The sequence below is a fragment of the Phascolarctos cinereus genome, unplaced genomic scaffold (genome assembly GCF_003287225.1).
Source record: "Phascolarctos cinereus isolate Bilbo 61053 unplaced genomic scaffold, phaCin_HiC Scaffold_5;HRSCAF=322, whole genome shotgun sequence".
NCBI lineage: Eukaryota > Metazoa > Chordata > Mammalia > Diprotodontia > Phascolarctidae > Phascolarctos > Phascolarctos cinereus.
The window spans coordinates 47375410-47394568 of NW_027555958.1; the positions used below are offsets into that span (position 1 = coordinate 47375410).

General features: G+C 44.1%; 1 protein-coding gene across 2 annotated transcripts in view; it reads right to left on the reverse strand.

The window, feature by feature from the left end:
• ZNF697 (zinc finger protein 697) overlaps positions 1-19159 on the reverse strand; it is a 43149-nt gene that overhangs the window by 7998 nt on the left and 15992 nt on the right. The window contains exon 2 of one of the 2 annotated variants that reach the window (XM_021003284.2): positions 5237-5331. The exons of the other annotated variant lie outside the window; for it this stretch is intronic. The gene's annotated coding sequence lies outside the window, so the exon portion shown is untranslated. The remainder of the gene's footprint in view (positions 1-5236; positions 5332-19159) is intronic. 2 annotated transcript variants of the gene reach the window in all.

Consider the following 19159-nt stretch of genomic DNA (forward strand, 5'->3'; position numbering starts at 1 on the left):
CTGGCTTCCTTCAAGTCCCTGCCAAAATCCCAACTTCCACAGGGAGCCTTTCCTGATCCCTCTTAAGTCTAATGCTTTCCCTCTATTGATTGTTTCCAGTTTATTCTGTGTATAGCTTGTCTGTACATAGTTGCATGTTTTCTTCTCCACTCAAGACTATGAACAGGGCTACCTTTTTGCCTTTCTTTGTATCCCAAACCCTTAGCATAGTGCCTGGAACATAGTAGGTGCTTAACATAAGAATTTATTAGGCATCTACTATGTACTATTTTTGTTGTTGTTCAGTCATTTCAGTTGTGTGCAATTTTTCTTGGCAAAGATATGGCAGTGGTTTGCCATTTCCTACTCTAGCTCATTTGACAGATAAGGAAATTGAGGAAAACAGAGTTAAGTGACTTGTGCAGGGTCACACAGCTAGAAGTGTCTGAGGCCGGATTTGTACTCAGGTCTTCCTAACGTCAGGGCCTAGAGCTCTATCCACTGTGCCACCTAGATACTAGGTCTACAGCATCTTAAAACCATAACACCTTCGACAGGAATCCTCAGTATGTCCCTATATCCCTGCATGTTCCCTCTGGACAGCAATAGATGAGTGAGTGAGTGAATCAAACATTTATTAAGTATGTTCTATGTGCCAGGCACTGTGCTAAGTGCTATCATTCCTTATTCGGGTTTTCTGCTCTCTCAAATCAGGCTTGGCCCCATTTACCTTGCATTCCCAACAAAAAAAAAATGCTTCATGGAGTGACCAGCACATGAATTGTGTAAAACAAACATACAAACAAACGCATTACAATAACATCACAGGCTCCCAAACTTGTATGGCTGCCCTCAGTCTGCCATTTCAAAGATATGGGCGTGATGTCAAGAGTGCCCAACAGTAGAGACAAAGATAATATATTTCTGCCACTGTTACTCCGTGCGTACGGCAGAGCAAGTTCTTCGCCAGGGTTCTCCTGGTTAAAGGCACTGGAGGTGTCTGCTGCAGACACCAGGACAGAAAGGTAAGTACAGAACAAGGGCGCTTCTCCTCTAGAAATAAGTCGTCAGCCAAGGTTAACCTTTCCCGGACACTCTGAACCTGACCAGGTTGCTGCTCCCTAGCCCAGCTAAGTCACTGTGGTCAAGCTTATCATTTCTACCTACAAAACATCCCTCCCTCCTTCTAGGTAGCTTTAGGATCTTTGACACAACTACCACCCTGGTGTAGGTCCTAACCACCTCACTTTTGGATTAATACAACAGCCATTTAGTTGGACTCACCATCTCAAGCCTCTCTCAGATCTGGCCCACCCTCCACTCAGCTGCTTTCCTTAAGAGCAGACCTTCCCACCCCCTCACTCTTAATAAACTTCACTTGCTCCCTCCACTGGATAAAATATAACACCCTCCTTAAGGCTTTTAAGGCCTTTACAACCTTTCCAGTTTCATTCCTTCCCCATCCCACCCCATTCCCTTCCACCTAGGCCATGATCTAGCTACCCAGACCCAACTGGCTACATCCTTACAAAGAACATTCCTCTGGAATTCTTGCCCTCCTTACCTCTACCCCACTAGTTTCCTTCAAAACTTAGCTCAAAGTCAACCTTCCACGTACAAGATGACTTTCCAGGTCCTTCCACTACTAGATAATGCCCTCCCAAGTAGACCACACACTCCCACACACATCTTGTGTATCCAGGATTGTTTTCATGTTGCCTCCCCCATCTGAATGTGAGCTTCCTGGGGACAGAGGCTGTTTCTGTATTCTTGGCAGTAAGCACAATTCCTAGAACATATTAAACCCTTAATAAATGCTATTTGACGGGCAACCTCCTAGATGAAAGGAAGTTAATAGTAATTAATCATTATTGTGATTTACATATTACAAATATATTTGTATTCATGAGATTAAACAGATACAGAAACAAAGCTACATCCTGATGCAGATTAAACAGTAAGAGTATTTAAAAAAAAAAACATTGGCAAGGCGACACCATGTCCAGGAATTGGTGGGATAGTAAAAAGAATTCCAGTCCCTGGGTGTGTCTATGAGAGGGCAAGGGGCATTTATCAAACAGGAGAGCAGAAGGAAGCTTAAGTCAGAGGCCAGGTGCCCATGCCCTCAGAGTGGGAGCTACAAACCAGGGAGTGAATATGTATGAGGGAAAGTAGGTCTCTGGGTACGAACACCTCCCATCCCCAGTTCTCACTGTAGCAGGAGAATGAGGATGGAGCATGGGTATCGAACAACTGTGAACAACCCTCAGAACTAATACTGTGTTCAGAATGACTGCGTGCATGGAGAACAGTGCTTTCTAGAGCCAGGAAGAAGCCTGTTGCCTGTGTTGCTGGGCAGAACCTCTGAGTAGCCCTGGGGTCTTAGTGCCCATCTCTATAGATAGAGTCCAGTATTTCAGTGGCCCTAAGGAGAAGCCCCTTTACAGAGACTACATATTTAAATGGCACAGACCTGAGACTCTAGTATTCATTACCCAAGAAAGGAGTAGAGGAAGAGAAGCCCAAGCTTTGGTGTGAATGGTTCTTTCTGAAGCTGGAAGCTTCCCTAAGCATCCCAAGAGGTGCCCATCTGTTCTACCCTTCTAGTGAGAAGGCAGCAGTCCATTCCCTTCCCAGCTGACGAGCACTTCCTTATAATTAAGTCGAAATCCTGCCCTTGTTTCTATGACCCATCGATGTCAACACTTTTTGCTCCAGGGCCAAGCAGGCTGTGAAATAGAGCTTGTCTCTCTTCCAAACAGGAGTCATTCAAACCAATTATTCCCTGACCCTGGTGTCTGGAGAATATTTTGCCTATGCCTGTAGGCTCCTCTGTATCAGAAGTGACCAGCCTGGGAAGCTTACCCAGCTATCCAATACTGATTCTGGGCTCAGTCATTACAGAACCTGGTAACATGGAAGCCCTGTCCCCTGGTTCTTCCCCTATTTATGGTGGGCAAACTCTCAGCTCCCAGTCTGCAGAGATAAAAACTCTTTCTCCCTCCTATGTCCTCCCCACACACTCTTCCCTAGCCCTGTTAGTACCACCCCTAGTCAGTTAATCAACAATTGTTTACCATTCTAAATCTTCCTCTGCCCCTCTCCTTTACACATACTCTCTCTTTGATATTTCACCAGCTGTCATGGATTCAATTACTACCTATGTACAAATGACTTCCGAATGTATATGTCCTGTTCTAATCTCTCCTCAGCTCCAGCCCTATATCAGTTTCCCACTGGACTTCTCCAATTAGATGTCTTGTTGACATGACCACACTCAATATGTCCCAAACAGGATTTTATTTCCCCTAAAACCCATTAACTACCCTCCTCCAAACCTACGTATTCTTCAGTTCAATAAATATTTATTATATGCCAAGCACTGGAGGATACCACCAGATGCTCCAGATCTGTCATCCATGAGTCTTCAGGGTCCCTCACATAAATCATCTGCCACGGTTTGTTGGGTCAGCCTTAACAGTATCTCACCCACTCTCTTCTCTAATAGAGCCACAACCCTCATTCAGATTCTAATCATCTTTTCCCCAGACTATTTTAACAGTCAACTAAAAGCTCTGCCCAACTGTGGTTTCACAGCACTCCAATCCATCCTCTTGATGGCTGCCAAATTAACATTCCTGGGAACACATCTGACCGCAACCTGGAACATGGCTCTTCCCTGCTTCAAAGAAAAATCACAAACTCCTACAGCCCCTCTACTTCTTGTTCCTTTCTGCCTTTCTGCCCTATTTCAAATCACTACACACAGGATTCAAGCCAAACTGGCAGGTAGCTCAGATGAAGAGCTTGAACAGTGGCATCCCATCACTCCCTTCTGTGCTTCTGGATATGCTAGCCAACCCTCAGGCCTGGGACACATTTCCACCTCATCCCTGCCTCACTTGCTTGAAGGCACCACCTCTTAAGTGAAGCCTCTCCTATTGCCTGAAGCTGTTGTGCTCTCCCCTTCTGGAAATTATTTGCACCCCAGTAGAACAGAATCCCGCTCCATGAAGGCAGAATCATTTTTGTATGCCATAGCCTTAGAAGGCACTCAGTAAATGTTTAGTAAACTGACTTCCACATGAAAGCCTTTCACAGATTTAAATACAACAGTCATGTTCACCCTAAGTCATCCTCTCTGGTAATGTCAAGGATTCTTTATGTGCCCTCTTATTGTCTTTAGCCGGTCTTCTCTAGACATGCTCTGGTTGTCAATGTCCCTTTTTAAAAAGTACTCAAAAGTGAACACAATACTTTTAAGTGGGATGTGACCTTCACAGGGCCCACACTCTAGGTCAAGATATTCCTATGGGTCTTAATTTAATCTATGAATAAAATCAAGGACTTAGATTCAATTATCCTCAAGGTCCCTTTCTAGCTCTATAATTTAATACTGATCCTTATTAAATTTCCTCTGCATATTATCATAGACCGTTTTCTGGCCCCCAGTACATCCAATCCATGAGCCATCATTCTCTGATTCATGCCATGTAAGAATGTGATTTATAAATCTTTTCATTCTTTATATGCCATTTAAAAGCACACTGTAGATAAGTGTTGAACAGGAACAGAAGAGGGCCATTCAGAGTCCAACAGAAAACCACTCAAGATGTTATTCTGGGTTGGCATTACTGATCCACTGGTCCCTGATTGGTTACCAATTCAATTAAGTCTGCTACTACTCAGATCTCTTCTCCCTACCCACTTCACAACAGTATCATGGGACTCTGTTACAGATATACTAGGTCAGTAGTGTTCCCTTCAGTGAGTTTAAAAATGCTATAAATTAGGGAAATCACCCCTTGCTGGCTCAAAACGAACATTTTCTAAAGTGCTCATAAACCAGCTTTAACAACCCATTTAATAATAGTGTCAGAAACTAAGTTCCCTTGTACTATTAAGGCTTAAAGTTTTAAGGACTCATAAAGTCTTTCTCAGGATTAAAGAATTTTAGAGTTAAAAGGCACCTTGGAGGTAACTTATTCCAACTCTCCCTCCCTTTACTCCCTCCTTCCTTCTTTCCCCTCTCCCTTAATAGATGGGAAACACACCAAGGCCTATAAAGAGGAAGTGAATTCTTGAAGATCACACTTGTGGTAAAGGTCCTTTGATTCTCAATCCCACGTTCTTTGCATTAGACTGTAACTTCATCTCCATCATAAGAACGCTATGGTAGGGCCCGCGTGAATTTTGCATGTTCTTTCACTGTGAGCCACCAATGACTTAGAATGGATTTTATCTAGCATATGCTTACCAGTGTCCTCCACCCTTAGAAGCAATTAGTGATTCCTTTGGCTTGCTAAGGCCTGTACATCTGCTTCCTGGGAGGTGGGAATCTTTTCTCACAAGCTGCATTAAAGAGAAAATACAAAAACAAGGGGGAAAGAAAATAAGCTTTCTCAAAAATCATTTGGCCAAGCTAAAGGCTAAGCAGAGGCAGGTAAAGTTTAACCAGCTGTTTTTGTTAAGCAAAGTTACATCAACAAGAGCAATACTTGGATGAAATCAATACTGCTCCTTCCCCCACGACAGTAAATAAGATTTAGTGTAATGGCAAGTTAATAAGAACTAGGAAGTCTCCTAGCTCTACCTACTCCACCTGACAACACAAACTGTGGATAAGAAAATAGCAAAATAGAATGTACAATGAGGTAGGAGGGGCATGGACTCCTACAATCCACGGGCCATCCTCCATCAGGTCAGTGTTACAGACTTGGTTGAACTGCAGAAGGACATGAGAGCAGCTAGTCCTTTTCAGATGGTAATGCTGATCTATGGCCACAGGCAAGCTATTTAACTTCTCCTGTCTAACTAAGATTACACATTTATAAATAATGAGAACAACCATTTTTACTTGTCTAATAGAGTGGTTGGGAGACTGCCAGCAATGAAGTAAAGTATTCATATGAAAGAGTTGGGGGGGGGGGTGAGAAGGAGATAGAAGAGACTCCAGTAAGGTAAATTAAGATCAAAACAAAAGACTGGCAACTTGGTGAATCTCAGAGGACAAAGCCAGGAGCCACTGCTTCTCATATTTAAATGTGGAAAGTAGTTTATTATTTGAGTTATGTCCATTCTTGATGAGAGAAGAAAATAATGTGGGCAGCTGGAGCCAGACTTATCAATTGTGGCAGCTGTTTTACCAATCCACATAGCAGCTATTAAAGGCAAATCACAAAGGCAAGGTTCGAGACCAAGGTCTTAATGATTCAGCAGCAGCCAATTAAGTGGCAGTTCTGTGGGGAGGGAAATGAACAGGAAGAAAGAGTTAGTTGTTTGGCCAACTGAGTCCACCAAACAGGCTAGGTCATATATGTGACAGTATAGGTCAAAAAGATGGATTTTTGCCCAGAAATCTGGAGGTTTACATACATAGCACTATTGAAAGTGGATTGGAAAGCATGACCTCCAAATAGGATGGACAACATGGCTTCCAGAAGGGAAGCTCAATGCAAGTTAAAACTAGAAAAAACCCTGACCCCAATGAAAGCAACCACTCACCCACAGAAGGTTAATTAGCTTTATCGGAGCACCACACTTGTTCTAAATGCAGCTGGATAAAATTCCACAAACAAGACCTAGTCATTGCTCTTAAGCAACCTAGCATGTCTGATATGAATACACAATTGAAATGCAAAGCAAAATTTGAAAAGTACAAAGAAATCTAGCCAAGGTGCTGGGAGGAAGCAAAGGAGGGAAGGATTACTTCAAGGTGAGACAAAGAGCAGAGAGTTAGGAAGATAGGAAACTGTACCCAAGTCACAGGGAGGAGCTACCACCGATAAATGGAGGTCAAAGCCCACTGAATCTGAAAAGGTGAAGGGGAATTCTGAAATAATCTAGTCCAACTGTACCAAAATAAGAACTGCTTTTTCAATAGATTTACAATGAGTCTGGACTGCCTGACTTTTGTGGACTTCTCCATCATGGCCCAGAAATCTTTTTATCCCAAAGATCGTGTCAGCCCTGTAACTGGCACCTCAAGAATTTCTTGGTGTCCCTGGGTCCCCTCCCTCTGACTGGACAGCTTCTAGTAAACTCTCTCTTTAACAAGGGTTCCCAGGACAGGCATCTCTTTATTTCCACAAGGCTGCATTCCTCTCTCATTCTCCATCAGCCTCATCCCTTCCCCCTCCTGCTCTCTTTCCACCTACCATTTTAAATCTGTTGCTTAAACGTTCTAAGACAATTCCAAAAGACTCATGACGGAAGACGTGCCCACATCCAGAGAAAGAACTATGCAGTCTGAATGCAGATCGAAGTATACTATTTTCTTTGTTGTTTTTTCTTTCTCATAGTTTCCCCCTTTTGTTCTGATTCTTCTTTCTCAACAGGAAATGTTTAATATGATTGTACATGTACAGCCTATATCATATTGCATGCTGTCTTGGGGAGGGGGGAAAATTTAGGACTCAAACTCTTATAAAAGTGAATGCTGAAAACCAGAATTTAAAAAATCTGGTGCTCAAAACCTTGGGCAAGTCACTCTCGAGGCCTGTTTCTTCATATATTTAAAATGAAGAGATTCAATCAGAAGGCCTCTGAGGTCACTCTGTGGGCTACATACAATTCTATAATCTTAACCTCACACATGCCAGATTATAGGAGTTATTTCCTTTACCAGACAACAGAGCATTAGCACTGATGACCAGGAGTGGTATGAACAAAGATGGCCCTTAGAAAAAACGACTTTGCAGGCAGCTAGGTGACCCAGTGGATAGAGTGCCAACCCTGGGGTTCAGGAGGACCCGAGTTCAAATGTGACCTCAGACACTTGATATTTAGTAGCTGCGTGACCCTGGGCAAGTCACTTAACCACAAAAGCCTCAAAAAAAAAGGATCTGAATATTGTGATTTATGAGAATGATAAACTTTAAAGGAGGAAAATGTATTGCAGAAATAGAGATCGGGAATAACACCGGGAAGGTAAGGCAAGGCAAAGCCAGTGCTGGACAAAGTGGTCAGGGATGTAGAGCTCTCAAAAAGAAAGGCAGCCTGGGGCAGCCAGGTGACCCAGTAGATAGAGCACCGGCCCTGAAGTCAGGAGGACCTGAGTCAAATCTGACTTCGGATACGTGACACCAGCTGTGTGACCCTAGACAAGTCACTTAACCCCAAATGCCTCAACAACAACAACAAAACATATATATATATATATATATATATATATATATATATATATATATATATATATATATACACACACACACACACATATATGTATGTGTAGATAGATAGATAGATAGATAGATAGATAGATAGATAGATAGACAGACAGACAGATAGATAGATAGATTGATTTACAGGCGCTAGGGGCAGCTATGTGGCACAATGGATAGAGCACCGGCCCAGGAGTCAGGAGGACCTGAGTTCAAATCTGGTCTCAGACCAGATAGTTGACACTAGCTGTGTGACCCTGGGGAAGTCACTCAACCCCAACTGCTGTGCCAAAAAAAAACCAAAAAATGGCAGCCTTTAATCAAATAGAGCTAAAAGGAATGTAAGCTATACAAAGGGCATTTGTTAACAACACAGCACAAATTCCAATGGGCACAGTAGGAACGTTAAGTTCCATGAGGGAAAGGGATTATCTCACTCTTGGCTTTGTACCCATCCCTATGTAAGTGCCTATTATTGGCCAGGTAATGGGTCAGGCAAATAAAAGGTGCTTAAAAAACACTTGATGAATGACTGATGGGCAGACAGACTGGAAGAGCGCATTGGTCAATAGGGATATGCCCAGCTCACCCAGGCAGACCTACCAACACAAGGCAGGCTGGACACATTTCGGGAAGTCCCAACCACAAGTAAATTTTCAAGGGTGATATGCCACTTCTGAGACTTTTCCAGCTCTTCCCCTTCCTCTTCATTCTCTCACACAAACTCCCTCCGCATACACACAACACCCCACATACCCTAGAAATGAATGTGATATGGGACTTGGGCATTCTGCCCAGGGCATCCCAGATGCTTTCTAAGATAGGAGAGGCCTTTCTGAACAGTGAAAGAATTCTGATTTTTTTTTACCCCAAGAGTGCCAACTAACAAATCTCATCAACTTTTTTTTTCTTTAATTAAACTGTCTACTGTGTAAGTATTGTCTACTGAGGCAGTTAGCAGTAGACAGAGCTCCCAATCCAGAGTCTGGAGTTCAAATGCAGCCTCAGACACTTAACCTCTGCCTCAGTTTCCTCACCTGTAAAATGGGGATAACAGCACCTTTGCAGGGTTGTTATGAGGGTTAAGTGAGATAATATTTGTAAAGTGCTCAGCACAGCCAGTACATTACAGGTGCCATACAAATGCTTATTCCATTGTCCCCTAAGGGGTAGCAACAAACCACTACCAATTCCATTTTAGAAAAAGGAGAAATCAGGGCACAGAGAGATGACTTAAATTTCTGGGAGTCACAAAAAGATAGATTGTAAAGGAGCCAGAAACAATAAATACCCAAGCCTTCCACCAGCTAACCCTGCTCAAACCACTGTTGTATCATCAGAGCACCAGACCTCTAGGAACTACATGCTTCATCTGTGGAGGCCACAAATTTGACTCACTCTATCCTGTGGACAGAAGCCAAATCAGGGGCACCTAGGTGGCACGGTGGATAGAGCACCTGCCCGGGATTCAGGAGCACCTAAGTTCAAATCCGGCCTCAGACACATAACACTTACTAGCTGTGTGGCCCTAGGCAAGTCACTTAACCCTACTGTCTAGCCAAAAAATAAATAAATAAGCAAAAGAAGCCAAATCAAAGGGTTAACACTCAGATGCTGCAAGAGGTAGGATGCCCCAAGCCTGGGTTCTGAATGGGCTTCTTTGGTTGTCAGATAATTGAGAGCCCAGAGGAGAGGATCAGGATGGTAAAACCCATACAACAACAACAATAAAAATCGAGGACTTCAGCCTTAAGTGGATACTTTAAGATAGATGAAAGGCAAGGGAATACTCAGGAACTGATAAGGAGTAAAGCAGCTGAAGGGCAGAAAGGGAGGAACCAGGTCAAAGGGATCAGTGGGGTAGCCTGAGATGCTGACAGCATAAAACCAGAACAGGCTGAAATCAAGGAAAACCCATGACATCACAAAGCTGGCAGAGGGAAACTGTGTATGTATGCTTCAATCTGTCTTCAGATACCACCAGTTCTTGCTCTGGGGATGGATAGCATTTTTCATTCTAAGTCCTTCAGAGTTGTTTTGGATCGTTGTATTGCTGAGAATAGCTAAGTCAAAGCTGATCATTTCACAATATTGCTCTTACTCTGTACACAGTACACTTCACTTTGCATCAGTCCATTCAAGTCTTTCCAAGTTTTTCTGAGAGTATCTTGCTCATCATTTCTTATAGCACAACAATATTCATCAAAATCACATGCCCCAAATTGTTGTCATTCCCCAACTGAGGGGCATCCCCTCAATTTCTAATCCTTTGCCCCAAGAAAAGAGCTGCTATAAATATTTTCATACATATAGGTCCTTTTCCTTTTTGTTTCTTATCTCTTTTGGGATATAGACCTAGTAGTGGTACTGCTAGGTCAAAGGGTATGCATGGTTTTATAGCCCTTTGGGTGTAGTTCCAAATTGCTCTACTGAATGCTTAAATCAGTTCATAACTCCAACAACAGCACATTAATGTCTGACTTACTTTTAACACTGAATTAGGTAACTGGGCATGCCACTTCTAGAGGGACTGATTTGCCGGGATGTGAGAACCACATACCATACTTTCCCCCTCCCTTCTTGGATGGTGGTGCCTCCAAAATGGCCCTGGTTTGGTTAAGTGTAAGTGACAAAGTTGACACCAGCATGGGAGCAAGGAGGTTCAATTTCAACATTCGTCAAGTTCCTACTAAGTGTCATCATGGGGCTTACAACCCAGGGGGATGCGGCATGCAAAGTCATATATGGCAAATGCAGAAGACACATAAAACAAGCAAGTGCTCTAGGAGATCCCAGAGTGGGATCATCACCTACTACAGAGGGTGGGGGAAAAGTCAGAAAGGGTTCCTGGAAGCAGCAACAGCAGCTGAGCTAGGTAGGCCTTGAGGACTGAGGCTGTCAGGATTCCAAAGGTTGATAGGATAATAGGATCACAGACTTACTAGATGTGATCTAAGATATCCCACAGGCCATTGAGTTCAACTCATACAACAAAAAGAATTCCCATTATAAGAGACCCAACAACTCCATCTTAGTGAAAAAGACACTTCTCCAGTGTTGTACAGAGATGAGGTGCCAACTTCAGGCTTAGACAGTCTGTCAGGCGTAAGTGAGAAAGCCCACGTCAGCCCATGACAAATGTAGAAGACATACAAAATAAGTGCTCTATGAGGTTCCAGAGCAGGCCTCATGGATCAGGCACCTGATTCTGGATCAGGAGATCAAGCGTTTGCAGTCCCTCTGTGGTCACGTAGAATAAGCATATGGTTTTTTGGGGGGTTGTATGGGGTGTTCAGGAGGATTAGCACTTCTGGTGTGAGGGCTCACTGACCTTCAGGTCCACCTGATTCCTTCAGTTCTTACCTGCAGCTCCAAGAAACTGTCGCACGTGCAGCAGCCACACCCTGGCAAACTATCTCTGCAGATGGGCTAACGTGGGTTATGGGTAACTGACAAGACTCAACCCCACAGGTGAGTTAGGGGATGTCTACTCCAAGCACGTGAAGACCTCCCCCAATGGAATGGGCAGATGAGAACAATTTATTCTAACGGCCATGGAGGCAGCTGAAGCAGACACTGGTACGCTTAAGAGCTGGGTCAGATGCTGAAGATGCCAAGATCATATGTTTCATCCCAGGCCACTGCCAGTTTTCTTGACTTTCGTCCTGCTGGTGGGCTTCAAAGACTCAGGAAGAGAGAGTGAGGCCGGATGACTTTGTGCAGCTCTGCCTCACTTAAATCCAATTCATTCACAAGTCAAGACATCACCCAAGATGGCGTTGGTCCTCTTTGAAATGGAAGGATAAACAAGAAGAATTGTCTAGTTGAGCTGGGTGTGCTGGCTGGAAGCTTGGAACTAGAGAAATACATCCTGGTAGATTGAAAGTACTTGGTCCAAATGACCATGGAAAATGGCGCTCCTAAATGGCCAAAAAGTTGTGGTGGCATTTCAGAGGCCAAAGAAGTAACACAACATACTCCAACTGCCTATACCCTATCTATCTGAAAGTCTTTTAGTCATCTTTCTTCCTGGAGAATAAGTACTTTACTGATCGTTTTTCACAGATGGATTGATGTCAGTGTTTCAGCAGGGTCTGGGATCAATAGAAATCATTCGTATCCCACATGGTGACTGCATTCAATAGTCTATAATCACTGCAAAGGTGCATCTGGCCCTTTGTCTTATTGAAAAACAAATAGCATCTGACTCCTTTAATTGAAGAGTCAACTCAAGGTCAGGTTGGTGAGGAAGTCCTAGGATGGAGTTTCCAAGACCAAAATGGAGTATACACCAAACAGTTTCAGATACATGAGATACATGAGGACTGAATCAAATTCAGAGCTCCCAGCTTAGAAGCACTTAAAAAACCCCTCTGATAATCCTCATCAGATCAGGTACCTGGGATGCTCAAGCTGAAAAGGAGAAACACAACAGCTCTACCTTCTGATGGTAAATGGACACAACAAGCCAGGAACCAATACTTCTGGATCAGATAATTTGGATCTTCTTTCACCTCATGCCCCCGAAGCAAGCTAAGGGTGTCCCCAAATAAAGAACACCTCCTTTATGGGGTGGCTAGGAGGAGCTCTGTATTTCTGAGGTGGGCAGCTAGGTGGCTCCATAGTGCACAGAGCACTGGGCTGGGAATCAGCAATAATCACCTTCGTGAGTTCAAATCCTAGCTGTGTGATCTTGGGCAAATCACTTAACCTTGTTTGCCTCAATTTCCTCATTCTGCAAAACAACATGGAGAAGAAAATGGCAAACCACTGCAGTATCTTTGCCAAGAACACCCCAAATGGGGTCACAAAGAATCAGACACAACTGAAAAAGGACTGAAGAACAACAATGTTGTAGAGAAGGACCATTCAAAGCCATAAGGAGCAAAAGAGGCTGGTGGAAACAGCCCTGGGTTGGCAGTCAGAGGACCTGGGTTCAAATTATAGCTCTGTGTGACTCTGAACAAGTTACCTAACTCTGCGCCTTAGAATCCTGATTTGGGAGGCAGCACTCAGCTCTAACTCTTTGGTGTTCTTTGCTGAGGCCTGTGAGAGGCAGAGTGGGAGGAACTGGGGGAGCGAGAGGGCGTGGGGGACACAGGACACAAATGGAAGAAAAGCACCATTCTGACTCCACCTGAGGGGAGAAGAGAAAGGATGCATGGTGACCCAGGCAGGAGGCTGGAGAGAGAGCTCCTCAGCCAATCCAAAGACACTGAGGATGCCTTCCCCACACCTCTCCTGCCCATGCATACAGCTGAGAGTGGGGCAGGGGGAGGGAGAGCAAGGAGAAGAATCATGGGCCGCAGTCACTGGGAGATGGCCCTCAGCCAGTGGAGCCATGCTGTCAGGGGAAGGAAGAGCTCTGGGCTGCCATCCAAAACAAGCTCCAGCTCCTTTCCTGTCTAGAAGCCCCCTTCCCCGTCTCCATCTCCAGTCTCCAGCTGCAGCAGCCCAAGGCCTCCGAGCCTCTGCCCCCTGCCCTGAGGGCTGGCTCACTGGGCAGAGCGACTCTCAATGGTCCCTCCTCCCAGGTGCTCTGACCATCTCTTCTGCTCCCTGCTCAATACACCCTTCAATGTGATACAAATACTTCCTTCATGCATCTCCTTCTACCATCTTTTGCCAAGGTGAGGAACCTTGGGTGTGGAAGGCTTACAGTCAGTGTGTTAGCAGCACTTCCCCTCAACCCCCATTTCTTTGCTTAGCAGAGGAAGAAAAGGGACATACTTACTACAAAGTAATGTAAAAATAAGAATATATCAATGTTTCGAGAAATGAGTCCACTTATTTAGGACTTCTGCACTGGAAGGGATAGGCTCAAATCCCTCCTCTGACACTAGGTTTGCAACCCCTAAGAAAAACCACTCAGAGCCTCAGTTTCCTGACCCCATTTGAGGTTTTCTTGGCAGAGATACTGGAGTGGTTTGCCATTTCCTTCTCCAGCTTATCTGAGAGATGAGGAAATTGAGGTAAACTTCCCGAGGGTCACAACAGCTAGTAAGTGTCTGAGGCCAAATCTGAACTCAGGTCTTCCGCCAAGTGCTCCATCCACTGCGCCACCTAGCTGTCAACAACACAGCAATGCCTCTGTAAGGCAACGACATCAAAAGGCCAGTAGACCTTACTGGGTACAACAGGCATATTTCTTATTACATCACAAGATGCTTATTTTGAAAGGAGATCAATTGGAGTTCTTTCCATAAACTGGAGAATGCTTCTATACAGCAACAGTGAACTCTGATTTATCTTTTGGGCAAACCTGGACATTCACATGCTAGATTTGTTTTACAGACGGTACGTTCACATTATTTTCCCATCATTATCACACTTCCCACCTTCAGTTCAGGAAATAGAATCATGATCACAGCTCAGCCTGACCAGAGAGGGATGACAATGTTTAAATCAGCTGTCATTTCTGGGGCACCAAATCAAACCAATAAGCATGTATTAAAGCCCCTATCATGTGCCTGGCTCCCTGCTTGTTAATCCAGCTAGGATACAAAAAAGAGGCAAAAGACAGGCCTGCCCTCAGGGAGCTCACAATCTACTGGGGGAGCCAACGTGCAAACAAACATATACCAGCCATACACAGGACAAATAGGAGATAATGAACAGAGGGAAGGCACGAGAATTAAGAAGGGCTGGGAAAGGCTTTCAGTAAAAGATAGGATTTTTGTTGAGACTTAAAGAAGAAAAAGAAATGAACTGGTTCTTTGTGAGGACAAAAGTAGACCTGGCCTCATTTCCTGGCCAGGCCACTCCTTCCATCATGGACACTCTCACCCGCCTGGTCAGGAAGAGAAGCCACAAAGGAGAGGTTAATTCATGCCATCAGCCCACTGCCCACATTTTCAGGGATCTGGACCACTTTATAGCCCGTGCTAGGTGATACAGGGAATGTATGGAATAGAGGGCTATTTATTCTGTCTGACATAGGAGTCAAGAAGCCCCCAGCTGGAATTCTGCTCTGACACTCAGGGGACTCTGTGACCCTGGCCACCTCACCTGTACCTTTCTCCCTTTCATGATGGGTAGAATGGCAATAATGCTATCACCTACTTCACAGTGTTGTTGTGAGGCAAAGGAGGTAACTTAAGTAAACACTCTGCAAACTACAAAGTGCTAGATAAGTGCTAGGCAAGTGCTAGGCAAGTTCTAGACAAGTACTAGGTAAGTGCTAGACAAGTGCTAGGTAAGTACATTACGTTGGGTATTGACATTCAAAAATGGCAGCGGGCTTTCCTCAAAGACCTTCCTTCAGACACAAACCCATTCAAACTCCCCGTCGGGTAGAGCTGGGCAAGGCTAGGTAGGGAAGTGCGCTGTCGCTGGGGTCACCCAGGGGCATTCTACTGCAGCCAGGGGCTTCCCAGACTCCAGGCCCAGCAAACTTCTCTTTCTAGACGGCCCTCTCGATGGTTTTCCCTCATTTACCTGAGGGCCCGGATATATTCTTAGGGAAGACTCAATTCCAAGGCATCAACAATGCCGATTTATGGCTTAACTGGTCACTGACTTCAATGAGACTTCCAAGGGTCTCCGGGGGGGGACGGGGGACAGCAACAATGCCTTTGAGGCTCAGGCATTTGCCATCAGATCGGTCAGGTGAAGGCTCCTCCATCTGGCCCGAAGCCCCAGCCAGTCACAGCTGCCAAGCCTCCACCCTTCAACTCCCCAGGGCCCCACACTACAAAGAAGTGGATTTACTGCCTAGGTTACAGAGAAGCTGCGACATCCCGCACTCTCCTATTCACATCCACGCAAACAGCCTTTACTCATCCACATGTGCGGCTTCATACGGGACAGGGAAGTTTTAACGGGGCTGAATATACTCAATTCCAGGAGCTTAAGACTCGTCACTCTTACAGCCTGTGACTTCTGCTGGACCTCATCCACCATTATTCTACACAGACATCTCCTCTCTGGTCTAGAAGGCCCAGAACTTAAGACTGTCTCAGAGGACCAAGACAGAGACGGGCTGCTTTTTGTGTTTAATCCATAAGACAGTAAGATGAAAATGTTCATTTCAAAGTAAAATCATAATATTTTTGTGTCAACTACTCCTTCTAGTGTTAAGGAGGAAAAACATGAGTAAGCTGTCTCATGGGAGTATTTTGAGGCTGTCCTCCTAAGCAAGTTAAAGGAATTACTTCAAGTGCACAACATTTCTCATCATTTCAATACTCTACTGTGCCTTTATAAACAATAACAACTCATCCAAGCAATTACACTAGACTTTTGAGAGACATACAGATAATAAAAGCTGACTTTAAGGTCTGCAAAACCATTTATACAACTTTACCTCGTTTGATCTTCCAAAGAACCCTGGGAAGTTATATTATTATATGTATTATAATATTGTCAACCACATTTTACAGATGGGGAAACTGAGACTCTGAATGATTAAGTGATTTTCCCAAGGTCACACAACTGAAGAACAAAATGTGTATGGGGGGGGGGGCGGGCCAGCATCTGAATCCAGATCTTCCTGAATGAAAATTCTTTCCACCATAGCTGATTGCTTCTTAAACTTCAATTACAACAGAAAATGTGAGCCCCCCCCCCCGAAAGTTGTTACCAAAGAGGCTTCCTTGGATAACCTTAATAAACCACCTTGTTTTGGAATAATTTGGGAATCAATCTTGTCAAACAGGACTAGGGCACCTCAGGAAGTCTTTTTTATTCTAAAAGATTCTGTGATCAGATTTCCACTGGAATGACTGGCTTCCAAAGACAACTTTTACTGGGAGGGTAGAGAGAAGGAGCACCATCAGGGAGAGGATAGAAATATATATATACAACTAGCTTTTTTTCATGAAGGAGGATAAGGGAAACAGAGAAGAGGATCAGAAAAGTACATATTCAGCTGACTTAGCTCTCCTCACTGTACCTTCAACCGGAGAAAATGCTCTTCCAAGTCCCTGCTTAAAATAACTACGGAGCCTTGTTGGAGAAGAATGGCAGATATGTTCCAGCCCAACGCATTCCAGCAATAGGTAAGTGAGCCCTCTCTACAGACAGCTTTGTCAAGAGTAATCCTACAGGCAGAGAGCTATAATTTTAAACATTACAGCTGTCTCCCAATTCCTGGATTTTCTTGTGTTATGTTAGTTAAGTTCAGGACTGAGGATAACTACGTATGCGGATTTGGGCAAAATCACTCCTCTTCTCCAGGGTTGTTTCCCTCACCTGTAAAATGAGGTGGATTGGTCCTGATGAAAGTCCCCTTTCCAGATTCTTTTCAGCTTGAAATGAGGATTCCCATTCAATTCCATTTTAAACTTTGATTGGGTTATTAATACAGCACGATGTAGTAGAAACGGCAAGCAGATCTGGTGAAGATGACTAGGAATAGGGGGAGAGCTTTGGTCAGCCTCCCTTTAGTGACAGCGCTCCCTGGGGAAAATGCTGTGGCCGTGACACAGATTCAAGAGCACAATATAGCCATGCGCAGGTAACCTCATGGGGCACACAGTAGGCACTATGTAAATGTTATCTATTATTATGATATCTTTTTTTTACGTGATTCTGCCATTTTGCTAGCTTTATTGGGTCCTTGGACAAAGTCATTCACTAAAGAGAGAGCTGATGCATGATTTTTCTGCTCGCAAATAACGGTGTACTCAATGCAACTTCTGAGGCCAAAGTACAACCAAGGATGGATCAATTCTCTGTGGCCTGTGCTTAATTTTGACCTAACAATTAACACCAAGAAAACATGGATTCTCCCCGAGCCAGCACCACGTCATCCATACATGGAACCACTGGAGAAATTTTCAATGCTGTGGATAAATTCACCCACCTTGGCAATATACTTTCCAGGGATGATGCACGCATTGCCATAGAGAAGAGTGTTAGGCTGTCTACAAAAATGAAGGTCTACAGAGCCCTTGTGCTGACCTCTTGTTGTATGCCTGTGAAACCTGGACAGTATACCAGCACTATGCCAGGAAACTGAATCACACTTCCACTTGACTTGTCTTAGGAAGATTCTGAAGATCACCCGGCAGGATAAGGCACCAGACACTGAGGTCCTTTCTCAAACTAAACTGCCAAGCATTCAAAATCTACAGCACAGAGCACAACTCCAATTGCCCGGCTACCTTGTTTGAATGCCAAACTTACGTTTGCTAAAAGACTTATTTTATGGAAAGCTCACACAAAATAGGAGCTCACATGGTGGTGAGAAGGAGTGATACAAGGACACTCTCAAGGTCTCTGAAGAACTTTGGAATTAATTGCATGACGTGGGAGACGTTGACAAAGGACCGGCCACCATGGCGCGCCTGAATCAAAGAAAGCACTGCGTTCTATTATAAGCAAAGCATAATCACAATAGCTCAAAAGAAACAAGAGATGACATCTCCACTCCAAATGTTCATGTGGACTATCTGTGCCTGACCGGTGGTTGCGCCTTTCGAGACTGCGCTGGTCTGACCAGCCAGTCAGACCACTGTGACCAGATTGCAACATAATGATGTCATTTTGGTCCTCTTTAAGAACAAAGCACAACCAGACAAGCAACCAGCACTGTGTTGAACTATCTTTAACCCCTCTTCAGTCCTATGATTCTTATGACTGTATGGTCGGAATGTACTGTCCTTCAGATCTTTTAAGGTGAATTGGCTCTTTAACAATTATGTACCAAAAATAAAAAATAAATTCAGTGACTTTCCCTGAAGGAGAGTGAAGGAAGCACCTCTGCTTTTAGAATATCTGCTTGGATACCAAAGGCACTAAGTGATGTACATAATAACGACAACAGCTAACACGAATTTGGGGGTGGGATGGGTATGGGGGGGGTGTAGGAAAGGAAGTCTGAGGAAAGCCAAGACGTGTTAAAAAATATATGACAGGCAACAGTGTTTTAAATCACAGATAGGGTTTAAAAAAAAAAGCCTCTCCCTGCTTTTGCTCTTGTTTCCAAAGAAGCAAGGCTTTCAAAGGATTGCTTTATGTCCACCTCCACTTCAGAAGATTCAATAGCAGAATCCAAGAGGAAATTAATTAAAACT